Source organism: Aquila chrysaetos, chromosome 22 (assembly GCF_900496995.4).
Source record: "Aquila chrysaetos chrysaetos chromosome 22, bAquChr1.4, whole genome shotgun sequence".
Lineage (NCBI taxonomy): Eukaryota > Metazoa > Chordata > Aves > Accipitriformes > Accipitridae > Aquila > Aquila chrysaetos.
In genome coordinates this window covers 14831979-14849722 of record NC_044025.1, presented here as the reverse complement: position 1 = coordinate 14849722, position 17744 = coordinate 14831979, and positions in this window count along the sequence as shown.

Sequence of the window (17744 nt, the reverse complement as noted above, 5' to 3'; positions counted from 1 at the left end):
TTCATTATTCTCTCTTCTGCTGTTTGAAATGATTCAATCACCCCAGAAGAGAAAGGAAACGGTACCCACGGTCCAGATTTATGAGGTGTCTTGGAGCCTGTCTCTCTGGTACTCATAAGACTTTGAATCTTAAAGGCTGTTCAGAGCCTTGGTTCCTAGCCTTACATTACCAGTAACAGAAGAAAAATACTATAACACAAATTTTCCCAGCACTGAGAACGTCCTGCTTAAATATCTACCTTGCCATTTCCCTGGAGGATATAATGCATGATGAGTTGGTACTCGATAGTCTGCTAGCACTAACAAATGGCCTATAGAAAATATTCAGGACTTTTTCTCAAGGCATAAAAGAGTTCCACAGTTAGAACTGAGGGTTTCCAGGCTCCTCACCCCAAGTCTCCTAAAACTTCGGGGTGTCCAGCAGCTTCCAAACCCTCCAGCATCACTGTGGTGGCCCTTCATTTCATTGGAAAATACTGTGCTTTCTTTTGGTTAACAATCACCACATTTTGAAATGCATGGTCTTACACAACACCCGTTTAAATTGAAGTCTCAGAGCTGATGTACAAGTGATTTAACACAAAACAGAACTGAAAGGGAAGATATGCAGGTAGTACTTTGTGCATCTCTCATATTTGCTAATAGTTTTATTGGGTCCCTAGAACAGTGAAGATGATAGTCTGTCAGGCTGACAGCACTGTATGTGCCTCCAAGCTAATAGAAAACCAGAGAATTTGCTGGTATTTGTGAAGGTACAAGGCTTAAATGATACCTAATAGTCAGATAGAAAAGAAGAAGATCCACTCCTACTGGCTAGGTGGAAAAACGTTCAAACCAGAATACAAGGCAATAATCTGCACATCTCTGGTCCCTTTTGAGAAACATTTATTCACAGACCTAAATGCGTCTTCCTATGGTGAGTGAGTGGCTCATACTCCGGCTGTGTGCTAAATAGGTACTTTTCGGATGAAGACAGGCCATAATGTTGTCTTCAAGATGTGAGAATCAAGGCCTATGCATTTTGCCAGTGATTCTTTCAAAAGCATTCTACAATGCAATGCAGATGGTGCTTCAGAGTGTTAAAAAGACTGTGCTCGGTGGGGAAAAAACCTCCACTTCCTGAGCACATCTACCCTTGCATTGCTATGAAATTTCTCATGAGATTTTCAAGTGCTTTATAGGTATGAATAGCCCAGCTCTTCAAAGCAAGATTGTCCCTCTCTCCCAGAGAGATACAGAGGAAGTATGAAGTTCTACAAAGATCGTAGTGATTTAAACTTTTTGGCATTTGGCCCTGAGCTGTACCAGCAAGCCAGTGGAGGAAGGTCACGAGGCATTTTTGTCTCTCCAAAAGAAATGCTGTCTTCCCTTCCACCCTTTCAGGAACATTATATAGATTCTGCTTTGAGAGACTTCATGTCTTTCTGTCACAATTGCAACAACGTCAAGAGCCCTGGAGTACCTTAAAGCCCATTTAAGTCTGCTGTATGATATTTTGAAAATTTTTAGATTGCTACCAGATTTTATACACATTAACTTGAAGGTTTTTTCTTCAGAGTGTATACATATTTATAGTGATGTGGGTGCTTTTTCTAACTGCTCTTGGCATTTTTAAAATACAGGCCATGGAAGGTGTTCTCTTACTGTATCTTCACATTAAAGAAAAGGGTGAAAAATAGGAAAATATATAGTTTCCGTGCAACAGCCATGCTGTTGTAGAAAAGAAGCTGCTGTATTGCTCTGTTGCAGCTAGACTTCTGAGATCTGAAGTCAACTGTAAGATGAAAAGTGGGCCCAAAAGACCAGGCTTAAAATTAAATAAGCTCTTTGATCAAAAAAGCTCATTTGAATAGTGCTGTATTTCACTGCAAAGAGGTATTACCCGAGTATGTTAAAGTACATGCACTGCATCATTCAAATAGAAAGTGTCCAAATGTGAAGCACAAAAAGCTAAGTATCATGGAAGCATTTGAAAGCACCTCCTGAAGAGCAGAATTAATAAAAACCACATCCCAATCTGAAGAACTGAAAAGCCAAATGTGCTTTTGAAACCACGTTACTTTCTGACAGTACATACGTTAATTCTGTTATTATCTGAATAGCTGTTTACCTAGTTAGCTGGGAAAAAAATGGTTTCTACTTTTCCACTGTAATTTCAAAGATTTGTTACTGAGTTCAGACGTGTTTTAATCTCTGCTGGAACACTCAAGATAAAACAACAACGCCACCTCAAAGCAGCTCAGCCAAACGAACCTGGAGTGTCACAAAAGAGCAGTAAATACCCATTTCCCTTTCCCACTCTTGATGGAGATGGGTCCCTAGGTATGGAGCATATGCTGCAGCCCATCAGAGCTGTTTTCATGTCTAGCTTCAGCGGGACAAGAACGAGAGTCGACTGGGCACTGACCCTTTTTGGTGGATAGCATCAGCCTCACACCTCGGTGAATACAAGTCCAAATTGCTGGTGAACATGTTGCTATGGGTTGCTGCATGTCTGTGTGAATCTTGAGCAGCATGGGATCAAACCTTGGTAATATTTCGTCCTTTTTCAATGCAATGAAGACATTTGCTTCTACCTGCTTAGTCTTCCTCTGCTGTTCTCTTGCCAAACCTTCCTGGCAGCATGGAAACTCTCTCTGCTCATGATCCTCTCCTTGGACAATTCATGGTGAACTAGTCCTGACCCTGGTGACTCCATCTTAAGCTCACAAATGGACATATAGAAGTTAAAATAATGAAATTCTCGGTAGGAATCAACTCTAGTTATACACTTGTGGTTAAAACAGCTTTCTTTGGGGAAATAATGTTCTGATGAAAACCAGAGGGTTTTGTGCCTCATGAGATGCCACTGATTTTGATGAAACTGCTCCCCTCCAGAAAACTTCTGAAAGTAAAATGTGATCTGCTTTGGAAATGTCAAAATAAAGGTTTTAATATCAAAATATTGTTATGCCTTTTCATTTATATGAGTTCGAATATTTCTATATTATTTTCAGGTCTGTCATAAATATTACTCAATATGCTTTGTTAAGAAGGTGTCAAGTTACAATGTGAAATACAGCCAGACATAGCATGACATTTACATATTTTCTAACCTTTTAAAATAAGTTTTAAGTGCAGTTACTACTGAGTAGAGATTGAACTGGAAAAGTAACACAAAGTCTTTCAGAGTGTTTCTCATTTAATCAAGAAGACAAGAGCAGCACTGAAAGTATTACCCAGGGAATAGCTGTTTTCAATAGCCCGGTGTTAACTTGGAATAATTTTTTTAATATACATAAAATGGTATTCTTTTATAAAAACTATTGGAATTTTAGATTTTTTTCACTCAGCAAAAGATTTCAGGATTTCAGCTATTCCTCCTAATTCAGAAAGAAAACAAGTCTTCAAGCATTAGTGTTTCCAATGAACCCAAAGTTCTGACAAACTCTAATAACAATCAATATTCTTTTTCTCAGATTGTTTATGTGCATATCTGACGTCTGAAAAGTTCCACAGTCACCTTCACAAACAGGATCCGGAGACTTTAGGTAGGCAAGATTGCATTTACATACAAAGCAGACAAGCTTTTGAGGCCCGCATCATCAGACACTTCATTTTCATGCAAAACAGACATGCTGTGAAGCAAGGCCTCAGTTATACACAGAAGAGAGGGCAGAAAAGGCAGGGCTCGATTCAGAGGTAACCTGTTAAACTGTTAGCAAGATAAATTAAGGACATTCTGGTCTTCTATATGTGTGCACTTACAGGTGTGTATGTAGACTCTCTATTTAAAGGGTAGCTATGCAACTACATATATGGAGAGTTTTCCCTTTTATGTGTTTTATCCTAGTTCTAAACATAAAATAAGTCTTTAAATAAATGAAAAAAAGATAATGTAACCATTCCAGCAAGCAATATTAGTCTATATTTAGAAAGACAAAAATAAAACTCATGCTTCTGACACTTGTTTTTAAAACTTTTGTATTACTCTAAAAAGGTCAAAGTATTGGTGGTGTTTGAAAGCAAATCAATGCCTCTTATTTACTGTCTGCATTTCCATTGCATTTTTAAGTGTGTGAGAAGACTTGTGAAGTTTTCTGGGGATTTATCTGCCCAGCTTTTGTTGAATACAACTAATCAATTCTAAGGATTTTGGGAATAGCATTTTAAGCACAGTTTTTGCGGAGCTCACTCACAATATCTACTGTTTAAGATTGCGGTCTTAAACCTATTCAGCGCAGGAAAAAAAAAAGCAATACTCCCTCACGCTGCTTGAAGACCGGTAAATACAAATACACTTCCCCTTAATGGAAATTTCCAGCTCAGTGGGATCCTGGATGAAGATTTTGGAACAATTTTGCAGTTCTGTATAGGTAATAACTGGGGACAGTATAACATAATATCCCAAAGTGGTGAGGGGAAGGGAAGGGACACAGAATGCATTAGACTTAATTACCTAATTTATTCAACCGGTAATTTTTTTCAGTAGGAAGAGAACTGTTATCAGAAAATGTCAAGTTGTTGAACTCGAAACATTTCATGTGAATGCACTCATTTTAAAGACTTCTTAGGCAAAGATTTCTCTGTTTCAGGGTGGGTTTCTAAGAAGTACATGGAAGGACTTTACTCCTTTCCAAGAAAAGTCAATAGCCCAGTTCTCTGGGTATTACCCCAGCATGTGTGACATCAGGTTTAACTCTCCATTCCTACACATTTGTTACATTAATTCCAAATTAGCCAAAAGTCTGGCACGGACTTAAACTCATTTTGAGCCTGACCTGGATTCACCATCACGCTGAGTGAGCCCCCACCCACAGGCTGGCACTCACATATGCTCTGGGTTTTCCCAAGGTAACATTGATACAGTCTTTGTTTTAACTAAAAACTGATCCTAAAGTGTTAATGTGGTAGAGGAGGCATTTCTTCTCAAGATCTGAAATTTATTTCAGAAGATAGCTAAGATTCAGTGAAATTCTGTTGAGGATATGTACCTACCAAGCACAACCAAATACAGAAAAGAGAGATAGCTTTTAAATTTTTCAAAAGAACAAGTAAAAATTTTTTTTCCTCCCTTCTTCTCCCTTATATGACAAACAAAGGCCATGAATAATGACAAGTGAAATGTAAAAACTTCTGTGACTTGCCTAGGGTTGCAAAACAGGTCAGTAATTCAATGTCTATAGGAATGAAATGTTTATGGTTCCCAGCTGCCTCTTTGCCTCCCTAGACTGTGTTATTTGTTTCCCTTGTATGCTGAAAATGCCCTAAAGTATAAAGAGGAACTTTTAAGAACCTCATGTGATTACATAATGACAAAAATGGGATTGTTTGGAATAATTTTAAAATGACTAACTGAGCTATAGATAAAAATGATCTCCTGATTTTGTTGATAGAGTGTGATAGTTCAGAAATATACCTTCAGCAATGAAACCACTGCAGCTTGAAAAGGGAAAATGTAAACACTTTTGCAAAGCTAAAGTTAGGCACTTTAAAGCAAATAAAATAGCAGTGGCATCTAAGTTACACCTGATTTACACACAATCAAACCAAAATGTTACATGGTTTTTTTTTTTTTTTTGCATATTTTCAAATATGTTCCAGTAATTTTACTTGGAAATTTAGTTCAAGCAATGAAATATTGTACTAATACCTGGTGTCTATATACTTTTCAGCACAGCTGTTCCCATTTTTAAAATGAATCATCATCACAGCTTGAACGCAACAGGTAAATAAAAGCCCAATTCATGAAAATATACTTGCACGTGTTTCAAGATGCTTACATCAAAGAAGTCAGGCTCTTAGATAAGACCCTCTTTGGACCAGATCTTTTCTATGTATAGTTCAGGATACAGATTTCTAGAAGGAGAAAGAGAAGTCTAGCAAGAGAAGCCCAGCAAAATGAATGTGATAAATAACCAAACTTCTGCAGCCATGACTCTGACTTGTTTTTGCCTCTAACTGTATTCAGGAGCTGATTACTCCTGCTTTTCCTCTGAACTTAGTGACAAGTACCTTGTTTTAATGAATCTATTTACCTCCTTATTATAGCAAAAATGACAATAACCAAAACCAAACCAAACAGGACCGCATTTATGAAAAATCACAAATTACTTAACTGCATTCTTAAAATGTTAACCACAGGACTGCACATATGAAAAAGAGGAAGACTCACCAGAAGAAAGAATGCTGCACAGAATATTAATAAATGTCCTGTTACAGAGATGCACTTAGGATGAATAAACATGTAAGGATGGGAAAATGAATGGTGGAAGAAGACAGAGATAATAATTTGAAAAAGAGTCCTGGCTAAACTACCTAGACTAAAGCATCAGAAGCCAGAAACTTCTCATTGATAGAAGAGGAGGAGACAATCAGTTAGGAACAAAGATTAAAATCTCAGCTTTACAGTATTTGAAGCAAGCAATATTAATCTGCTATGAAAGCTGGCTGTGACATAGAGGTTAAGGCAAAAGGCACTCTTGCTTTTGTGTGTGTGTGTAGAAGATGGTAATTGGGTTTTTCACTAGCCACAGGTAACCAGAAATATTACAGGAAACTACCCTCCTAATGAAGTCATAGATCTGCTAAAAGAATATCATTACGTATTCCTTCCACCCTTCTGTGCATATGCTATGCACCTCTAGCATCATTTGGTCCCTAAGTGAACCTACTGGTTCTTTTCCTTGTTCATGTCTTGATTTCCTTTTGCTGCCATTCTTTCATTCTCTGGACCAAAATAGAAATCTAACTAAGATCCTACTAACATAACGTGCATCCATACTTCCATGTCTCAGTGCAAGATATTCAGCATCATGGCAGGATAGGGAGGAAATGTATGGGAAGCTCTTCAAGCCCTGCAGGGAGACGAGGATGGCTGGGCTTCGCCTGTACTGCTGCAGTCCTTTGCCAGCGTTCCAGTCTCGGAAATCTGCAGCAGTGAAGTGTCTCACCACTCTGATGTTATCCATTCCTATGTAACTTTTTCCTGGATATATGCTTGACATTTGCATAGCCTCTCTGTCTCAGGTGTTGCTAGGAGTCAAATAACACCTGCCATTCAAAGTGTATTAAGTCCTTTTGCTATGCTAACATTGATATCCATCTATCTCCTTGCCTGACGTGTGTGTGTGTAAACATGCTATAAACCCAAGGGGATTAGAACTAACAAATTAGGTATTATGATATATTATGACACCAAGAAAGTGGAGCTTAAGGACTAAAGAAGCTGATCCATCATTGCTAAAAAATATTCCAACCCTTCTTCCCTCAGAGTTGACCCTCTCCTCACCTTCTGAGCATTCATCTCTCACATGCTTATTATTGTGCAAATGCCTTCCATGATTTAATATCTTTGACAGAAGAATACATGTAGCATTTGTTATCGATGTGTCTTGGAAATGCAGATCAGCATGCCCAGAGCAGAAGTAGTTTGTTTACTACTTAATGGCAAAGTGGTTGAATTCTAAAAAGGGCACTGATGTTATTATTAAAGACAAGCAGAAAGCAGGCAGTGAAAAGAAACAACCTATTCGAAATTCCACACTGCCTACAAGATAGTAATAACATTCTGCCATGGTAGAGAAATAGAGGTAATTAATGCCTTTAAACTCCAGTTGGAAACAGCATCCATTTCTTTCCTTTCCTGCCACCGTTTAATACCACAAGGCAATATCCCAGCGGGGAAAAAGGCAAGTCCTGGGACAACTTCCCAGGAAAGGTGGTGGAATTGCTGTGACGAAGTTCTGAAGAGGCAAAACTAATGTCTGTGGTAGCAAAATGCCAACCCATCCTGAGTCCACATTGGCTAATTTAGTGGTTCCTCAGCTTTGTGTAAAGAAAGGATCTGATTTTTCGGGGAAAAAAAAGAAAAAAATTAATTGTGCAGCACATACAGAGATGAAGAAATGTGAGAGCTTTTTGGAAATTAAATCTTTGCAAACACTTTGCCTGCAAAATCTTTTAGTTTCTCCTTGCAGAAAATACTCTTAGGAACAGTGCCTCAATTTCATATAATCCTATAAATGAGGACCGTTGCTGTTCAGTGAATTTCTCCCTCTGGTGGAGACAATGTGATAAACAAAAGCTAATATTTCTATCAGAAGATAATCTTCCTATAACCATAAAACTAAGGCCTGGAAAAACCCATTGCTCAGACATGAGTGTCTCTGAATGAGCTACCCAGTATGAGGCTGTATGCTTCATAACTTGGGGTCAGAGAGCTCTACAGCCTCTGTGCAAGCAAACATTGCAAATATTTGCTTTCCTAATGACGTCCAAGAATGTAGGTCTCACTTTCCCACCCTAACTGATGACAAAAAAAGAGAATGTGTTTCTTCTCAGAAAAAAAAAAAAAAAAGGAACAATGCCACAGTTTCTCTTTCTTCAAGTTTTCTTTAATTTTGTCTGAACAAAGTGATATTTTACTTAGGTTTTGGGGTACAACTTCGATTCTACCATCTTGTGACTACTGAAACTGCAAGAAGGAACAGTGCATGGACTGTTGATATTCTGAAGAGGGTAACACAAGGGCAACCGTGCCTAGGAGTCCAGTTAACACTAGGAACCACCTGCTTCTTCAGGACCGTGTTCTTTTACATGGAGCGAGGGTGCCTGCTCTGCTGCCCTTCGTGGGATGTGTTTCAAAGTTATCAATTGCTTGGCAGGATACATAGCGGCTATCTGAGCCATTTAGCAGACAGCTCATCATGCAGTATTTCAAAATGGGGCCATTTTGCAGGAGGCATTTGTGAAAGAGCACATTTGTACAATCAGAAGGAAATGGGGCTCATTTCAAACATCCCCATGATTCTCAGTACAGCACTCATCAGCACAGTATCTTGCAGCCTCTGAGGCCACTAGGCAGACCTGTAGATTTTCTTGGTGAGCTATGCCAGAGGATGTGCTACAGCATCTGAGATGCCTTTGGGTAGCTACTTTAATCTGCACATGCCCACATGTTGCTGTTTTGCAGGAATGAAGGTTTTACGGCACATGCACAGATTGAGCACCCTCACAGCACATGCTGGTGGTGGAGGATTTGCTTTGCTGGTGATAACTGCCTCCCACCAAGCAAGAAGCAGGGGTTTACAGGACTGATATTCTGTATATTGGTGCATTTTTTCAGTATCTCCCTAAGAAGTGACACGTCCAGTGCACATCCCTATAAATAGCAGGACTTTGGAAGTAGTTTCTTAACCAATATAAAATGCTTTTTATATAAAACCTCAAAAAAAAGAAAAAAATCATGACTACCAGTTGTCATTACAAATATTATTTAACTCCCACCCCCAAAATTACACCTAATTATAGAGACAAGGCAAAAGGAAAAGAAGAAAAAATAAAAATTACAGTCTGGTAAGAAAAGTATTTCAGCAATTGATTTAAGTGGCATCAGAAAATACAGGAAATAAGGAGGTTAATTACACACTTTGGTCCTCTCTGAATTTTCTGTCTACGTGAGTCTAAGTAATCAACTCTCACAACATTCATGAAACCTCTGGGAATGAATTTCAGCCTTGTGAATTCATACTGTGAGAAAAGCACCATAAACAAGCTCCCCAAATAATAATTTGTTTCCACAGAGGGCCAGACCACGGGGAAATGTCATAAAATGAGATGAAGACAGGGCCCGAACTCTAACAGGCAGATAATTCTCCCAAATTGGCTCTCTGTGCCATCAAACAATAACTTCAGATGCTGTTTAAATATGACAGTACTGTTCTGGCCACTGCTAATCCCCCAAATCCCTTCTTCAGTTGCATAATTCTTGACAGCTTAGTGGCTCCAAGTCATTTCTCGGCAAGGGAGACTCAGCAAATGACTGTTTCATTGCAGCAAGGTAAAAGAGATTGAATTGTTCAAGGATTAGTTTATCGAAGCCAGCACGTCTGCGGCCGTCACAGAGTGCCTGTCAGGCTGTCCTGTCACCCGTGTCTTCCCTTTCACCCACGTGCCTCTTCCCCAGTGCCAGGCTGATAGCCCAGTCCCTGCCGTGGCGGCTTTGGGGCGATGTTTTTATACTTTACCCGTAAACCTTGCGTGTGAAGTACACCTTCACATGTAAGGGAAGGGACAGAAAGTTGGCTCCGAGGTTCATCCACTCCTCCCCAGCTGGGTAGGCATAGGGGACCTTCGCCGTTAAAAGGGCCGAGGGGCTTTGCACACTGCAGCATGCAGAGCGGAGAGAGCATCGGGCGAGGGAGAGTGACAAGAAACTCAGATTAATGCTTTATAACCTTTCAGATGTAGCAAAAGAAGCAGTGCGGGCTCAAACTGAGACAAACCCTTATCCTCCCTCCATGACTGACTGGCTTCCTGATACACAGATTTTTGTCCTTATTTACTCCTGGAGATTGGTACCTTCTGTGCTTGCAAAGCTTTCCATTGCTTGATCAGTAAATGTATACAAAACCTTGTGGTATTCTGGCTTCCTAGAAAACAAAGATTATCTGATACTTATTTAGCAACACACTGTCTCAAGGCATATAGAATTTCACTGGGGCAGCTGCGCACACCGTCTCCTTTTCCTTCTTCAGTGCTTGCCAAATTTTGTAAGAGGAATGAGCACATGGGTGCTGTTGAGGGAGGAGGCACTGACTGCCTGCTCCCTGCATCCCAGCCAGGCAATGAAGATGAGTGTGCCCAGGCTGAGGTGACAGATTGAGCCCACCGGGATCGTTCCAGCTGACCACCCTGAGAGCATGCTTATTTTTTCTTACCATCAGAGGACCAGGAATGGAAATCAAGTCAAGCATTGGTATTCTAGGGTTTGGATGCTGTTAATACATTGAATAATTATACAGTTGCATATTTTAGCCTGGATTCAATAAGGAAATAAATTTGTCACTGACTGTCTATTCCCGCCCCAGTAAATTTGAATTAATTGATTTCAACCACATTTCAAAGTCTGAAAAAGAAGTAATTGAGATCTCACATGTTTGAGAGAATTTGCAGCTAAACAGAAGAGAGTCAAGTTGTTTGTCCCACTGAAGGAAAAAGCACTTGGCTTTTGTTGCCCATTTTGTTGTCCCCGAGCACATTGCCTCCTGACCGATCGGCTCAGACAGAGCTCCCGTACACAGCTGGCCCACAGAGGTTATTCCTGGCAGGATTCATGGGAAAAGTTGGGGTTACCATCATGTGAATGGGGAATCGGCAGGGAAAGGACACAGATCTATTGGAGTGCAGCTTTCACTAGGTATGCTTTTCTTGGAGCTACCCTTTTTGGATGGAATACTAGTTTTTTGGGTTTCTCAGTTATTACTTTTATAAGGGGAAATAACCTTTTGCATACTCCTGAAAAGCTGTTAATGAGATGTTCAAACTACATTAAACAAATACATACTGTTCCAATTCTGTAGTTAAAGATGAATCATCTTAGTTTATCATCCAGGTAGTTGTAAACAATAAAAGCCTGTTTTGGTGACTTTTACTTCAGGGTGGATCATTTGCACTGCTGCTGTATTTCATAAGAACTTCTCATATAGGATCCTGTTTGCATGCATGACAAATTGGAGTGATCTGCAGTGCTGGATTTTTTATTCAAGGAGCTTTTCACCTTCATGTGACATCCAATCATTACTGGAGGGAGAAGAGATTTTAAAATAGGGTTTTTGAAGTTGTTCTTTTATTTCTGATTCAACAGGCACATGATTTCATATTCACTTCAGGGGATATCTGTAGATATTTTTATTGAGACTGGTTGCTCTGAAGTGATTGCACAGTCAGATTATCTTAACGTGACAGCCAGGGGCTCTTCCAATGAATTTGTATCCCACACACCACAGAAAATCAAGGCTTTCCTAGGAATATTTACTCCACTTCATTTGAATAGCTTAAGTGCATTTCAATGGCCTTTCATTCCACTTAGCCTCACTATATTTTCAGTGTGTTAAGCTCTCTTCAAATATAGCACTTAACCTCTTTCTTTGGGGTAAGTTTTAATTGGTCCATTTCAAGAAAATCAACATTGACCTTCTGCTTCTGTAGTGACCACTGTAGTGGGAGTTGGTATGATTCAGTGCATTGTTTCTATTGCAAAAGCTAGAATGGATAATTTAGAGTTCAGGTTACAGAGGGAATATATTGTATAATAATTCAAGCACAGAGAGCCACTAACTTAAAAAGTATGGTCTGCAAAATGTCAGTTAGTTCTGATGCTTTTATTCCATATACAAACTTATGATATTTAAATAGAGCAAGATCTAACTGTTATCTCTGAACTAGTGGTGGGTGAGAAAAAGGTAAACCATCTTACAAATGTTTGCCTAATATTTATCTCCCAAATATTTCTCAGCTTTCTGACCTGTTCCTATTCTACAGGGGGAGAAATACGAGGTCTCAAAAAGAAGGCCAAAGTGAATTCTAGAGCAAAAGTTCATACCTTGTTTTTGGGAAATGTAGGCTTGGTTCCTTCTTTGTTACTTCCCCAAGTTCCACAAAGGTGACATACACACCATTTTCTGATGTGAGATGTGACACAACTGACAAACTGTCAAGATTTGGGCATCCTCAGATGACTGGAAAGCACAAATCTTCACAAGTCTTTGGCTGTGATCATGGTCAGAAAACAGGCCGTATGAGTAGGAAGGCTCTATTGCCAAGCATTGGTTAACTAATATGGAAAAAGTAGAAGATGGACAATAATTTCAGCTGACAGCAATTCACTTGCTCCTCCAGGGTATATGTTCTCTATGGCTCTTCATTCTGATAGCAAGAGAAAAATGTTTAAATGAAAAAAAAAAGAAAAGCTGCACAAATGAAACTGCATTGGTAGCTCCACTTCTGTGGGAAGGTATAAAGGAGCTGGCAGTTCATGTGAGGGAACCTGCCCAACTACAGTGACTGCCATCTTCGCTCTGTGCGTAAACACAGAAGATCAGAAATGAAGGTCATCAGTTTGATATCTTCCAGCAAAGCTAATTTCCTAGAAAAATGTCAATCTTGTTGCCTTGGTGAATTGTCCAGTGTATTAAATCTCATAAATCCTTTATCATTTCAAATCTTTGCAATTTGCTACTTGCTCAGCCACCTACCAGAGAGATTTAGTTTCTCTGAATATTTTTCAAAAACTGCTACAGCTGTCAGGTCTGTTTTGCACTGAAACAAAACCACACATTGTCACAAGCCTTCTGCAGAATTCTGGGATTCATCTGTACTGTCCATGTCCTTGCTACAGGGCAGGAGTTTCTTTTCCTCTTAGAACCTTGTGTTACTAGATCTCAAGATGAGAATTTGGGTGAGCGCTCAATAACAGTATAGACATGTTAAGCCAAAAGCAATAAAAGTATTTCTTTTACCAAATCCAAGTAGGAAATACAATACAAAAAGTTCTGCAGAGATATAGCTGTCCAGAAAAGAAATGACGCAAAAAATTTACCTAGTACTTAGACTGACATTATTAATATAGAGAGTTCAGTTGATAGTGATTGGCAGGTCTCTCATGGGCTTCCTTCAACAGGTGTTTAGTCCTCATGCATCCCTTCCTTACTTAAGACTTGTTTTCACAGAAGGCAACTGTGCTTTGCAGGACTCTTTTATCTTCTGATGTGGGTACCCCTCTAGACACCTATTCCAGGACATCAGTCCTCCAAGGGCTTTCCAAGGCTTGACTTATCTCAGTTCAGCCTATATTTATTTGTGTCCTCCAACAGACACATTAGCCTCAAATTATGGCTTAGTCTCTCCCACCAACCTAAAGCATAACCAGGAATAGCTATCAGGAATAATTGGAACATTTAATTATTCTTCAAAATCTCCAATGCGGAAGAATCCCAAATGACCCTTGACATTGTCTAAAGCTTGACTTTCCTTAGTCAGATTTTTTTTCTTGGTATCTCAGGTACATGTCTTTGGCTTCATATTAAGCCTCATATTTGTGAACGTGGTGAAGCACAGATCACTGCCCATGTAAAAAAAACCTTTCATGGAGTTGGAGGCTTATCAGACTTTCCCTATCACTTTCTTTTTGTAGAAAAAACAAATTAATTGCTTTCAACCTTATATTGTAGTTTGTCTTTCCCCAAACTCTATCATTTTCATGTCCATAGCCTTTATTAATAGCTATTCTGTAATTATTGCAGTTTAGAAACTGCTCCCTGATAATCACCCCCTGATGTATTAATAGAGGGCAGTTATATGCACTCTCAATTAAAATTTTAATAATATTTCAGAAGACCTTCTGTGGAAAGCAGTATCAGAGTACAAAACAATGTACTTTCATGGAATTTTTTAAAAAAATAATTTATGAATCTAATTTCATGTCTAAATGTCAACTACGGTATGTTATGAATTTGATATGTTACATAGCTAACAAGTTAAGGGATTCTGTCCTTAACAGCAACCCTTTCTGAAACAGAAAAGGTCTGGGAAAAGCATAGATTTGATCTCCTTGTGCCGAAATGACCATTTTACCAAGCAACTGATTTATCTTGGGATTTCTAGATTGCTGGAAAGTCTGAAAAGTATTGGCTTCAAAAAGAAAAAGAAAGAAAAATATAATAGTTCTTTTTATTGATCTGATCTAGTTATAACCACTCATAACCTTGGGGCTTAAGTGTTCTCTCTCACTTGATGGTGACTTCATTTGGCAGGATAGCACAAAAAGCAATGCAAATCCAAGTGATCTGAAGCCCCCCGCTACAAAGCCGATCAGAAGTCCCGGGATTAGTCTTGTTATTTTTGTCTGAGTTTCACTCAGATGGCTCTATTCAGCTCATTCATCAAACACTGTTGAAAATCCTGAGGAGTAAAGGACTGGCTCTACAGTCACAGCAGAACGACAAGGACCCTTGTGCTTGGAGAGGTAATGAGCTATAGGGTTTTCTGAACAGCTGTTTATTACCACGGAAAACCCAGGAAGAAAGATCCTTTTGTGATGGCAGTGGCTGAGGTATAGGATTCAGTAGGAAATTGTTGCTTGCCCAGTAAGTACAGAGATAACACTGTCCACTTTCACAGTCTACTCGGAGGTCATGGGATGGAGTTGGCACAGAGGAAGTCTACCCTCCTGTTCAGCCTTTCCCTGGGCACAAAGTGGACACACCAGTGAGGATTTGGCTGTGTTCCCATTTTCATCTGTGATGCAAATGAACAAAGAGCTTCTTTCAATCTCTGTATCCAGGCACTACACTCCAGAGAAGCAAGAACTATCTCAAGATACCTGGGGCCCTAATAAAAGCATTGGCAAATTTTTCTATTCTTTTACAAATCTTATGTGGTTCCCAAGAGTGTGTCCAACTTCAGAATAAATAAAAAAACAAACAAATGAACAACAAAAAAAAAAACCAGAAAAGTTGGGGAACAACACCAGCCATCTTTAGAGCTGAAAACATTTGCAAATTCCTGTATAGGTTTGCTACCAAAATCTTTCAGCAAGACATCTTTCCTGGAGCTGTGCTGCCTCAGTCTTTGGTCATACTCTACTGACCTCTCCAAGTATTAAGTTCCCCTGAGAACTGAAGTTCTCCAGGACGAACAGCAGAAAAAAGTTATGTGAGTGTTCCCTGACTGTCTTCAGATGAAAAAAAAAAAAAAAAGTGCCTTAAGTTGCAGCTAAATTAATTATTTTAAAAACAAAATCAAAGCTTAACATGGGCAAAAACTACAGAAAAAGGAAGTTGAGGCAATGACTCAGCCCTAATGAGCGGGGCCGGGAGGGATCGTGCAGGGGGGCCGTGGTCCAGCACACTAAGGCACTGTCAGCCACGCTGGGGACTGACTGCATCACTGCTGCTGGAATTACACTGGAGCGAGCCTTGGGCAAGCAAAGAAGAAATTAAGTGCTAATGAGCAGATTGCCCTGAATCACTCTGGATCAAACAGGCTGTAAATCTGGCCAGCTGAGGCCTCCCAGGTGCACGCAGCAATTGCGCGCAATGGGGGAGAAAGAGCGAGACGGAGGTGCTTGTGGTGCAGAGGAACATGGCTGTAACAGGTTTTAGGGTATCCTTCCCACCCTGCAAGGCGCCGTGTGATTTAAAATACATTGCACCAATTTTAAGGAAGGAAATTGTATTTTAAAAAAAAGGTTAACTATTCCAGCAGAGAGTTATTTGGGAATGTATCTGTTAATTGTGTAACTACTGTGAAATGGGTGTATCCAGATGAGACCGTGCCCTACAGCCAACACAATGAGTCTGTTTATAGTGCAATAGCGTTTTCAGGAAATATTAGCTGGGCTGCTGCTGTGAAGTTCAGACTTTTTATCAGCAAATCGTTTTCTCCCAGTAGTTTGCTGTTGTGCCAAATTGCGGTGCTGAATCCGAAGAAAATTCTCCTGGCACTATGTGTATGAATTGGAAATTCAAGGCTTCCAGTCTCAGTAATTTCTTGATCAATCTGTGGTACTTCTGGCAGAACAAAACCAGGATATCATAAAGCCATGGTGATACAGAGTTGGTACAAAGTGAGCACAATTACTTTTTCAAGTACAACACCCTCATGAAACACAGGGCAGGTTATTGCCTGCATTGCTAATAGACCTTGCCCTATCACAAAGATGAATATCTACCATTAGAGCTAAACCATATAGTGTGTCTCGCTGAAAGTGTAATTGCATTAATCTGGCTACTCTTCTCACCGTTACTGGACATGCAAACTGACAGACTAACAATTATCCAGGGATCATTTCTTTAAAAGTTGGTACAAGTATGATTTTGTTTGATTCAAACTGAAATATATATTTCTTTCTCACTAGAAACAACAACAAAAGAGGTTTTTCATATTTTCTAATTTTAGAAATCTAGCAAACAAACAGTGGGAACTAAAAGCCAGGCATCAACTCCACCTCAAATCCAGCAGGAGCAGCTCTTCTTTTCTCCAAGTCAGTAGCTCAACACAGAGGATGTTTTCTTAGCCCAGTTCAATTCCCACGTCTTCTTTAGACAGTCTGACCCAATACCTCCTGCTTCCACAGCCTGTGAAACATTCCTTAATGAGCCTTTTCCAGTCTAACCTGCTAAAAAACTCCCCTTTTCCATAGACTGACGCAACATTATTTATAGTAGGAGCAGGTGCTCTCAACAACATCTCCCTGTTGAGCAGATGTCATCTTTCTTTGACTATATAGGCAAAAGCACTTTTAAAAGGAAAAAAAATCTCTCTTTAAAGTAATAATTTAGAGAACAACCCATGGTTTTTAGATCATCAAAATGGATATAAGAATCTCAGTCTGTCACAAAAGAAAATTAAAAACAAACTTTGGGGTAACAGAAGTAGACTTCTTGGCAGATCTAGTTCACTCTCAGGGATCAGGTAATAACGGACCCCTTCCTGAGTGTCTAAGGCCACACATCCCCTTCCCTTTCCCCACTTCATTGCCACATCCATACAGAAGGTTCATGTGTTTTTTCAAAACCTTCAGTCAGGCTATTATTTTGCTCTTCTAAATCTGAAAATTCGAGCCAAAGAGGTGCTGGTTCATGGGCACTTCAGACCTGAACACAATCAGACTCTTCCCCTGTTCAGGAACCTTACTGGATTTTTACCTTATTTATTTGATAACAAATAGACATTTGACCTTACAATTAACTTTTCCTAGCTCAGGTCTTTCTTAGCCAGGCAATATTAACACATAGTGACAACTGTATTAGCAGCAAAGTAAACTCAGTATTTCTTAGAAGAAAAATCTTCATTTTAAAGTTTTCCCCAAATGCACAAAAGTTGCTGGTGGAAAAATATTTTAAGTATTTTGTCCTAGGAAAATGGAAATTATTCAATGTCTTCATAAGTCATAAACCCAGGACTGCAGTGGGGTCCTTCAC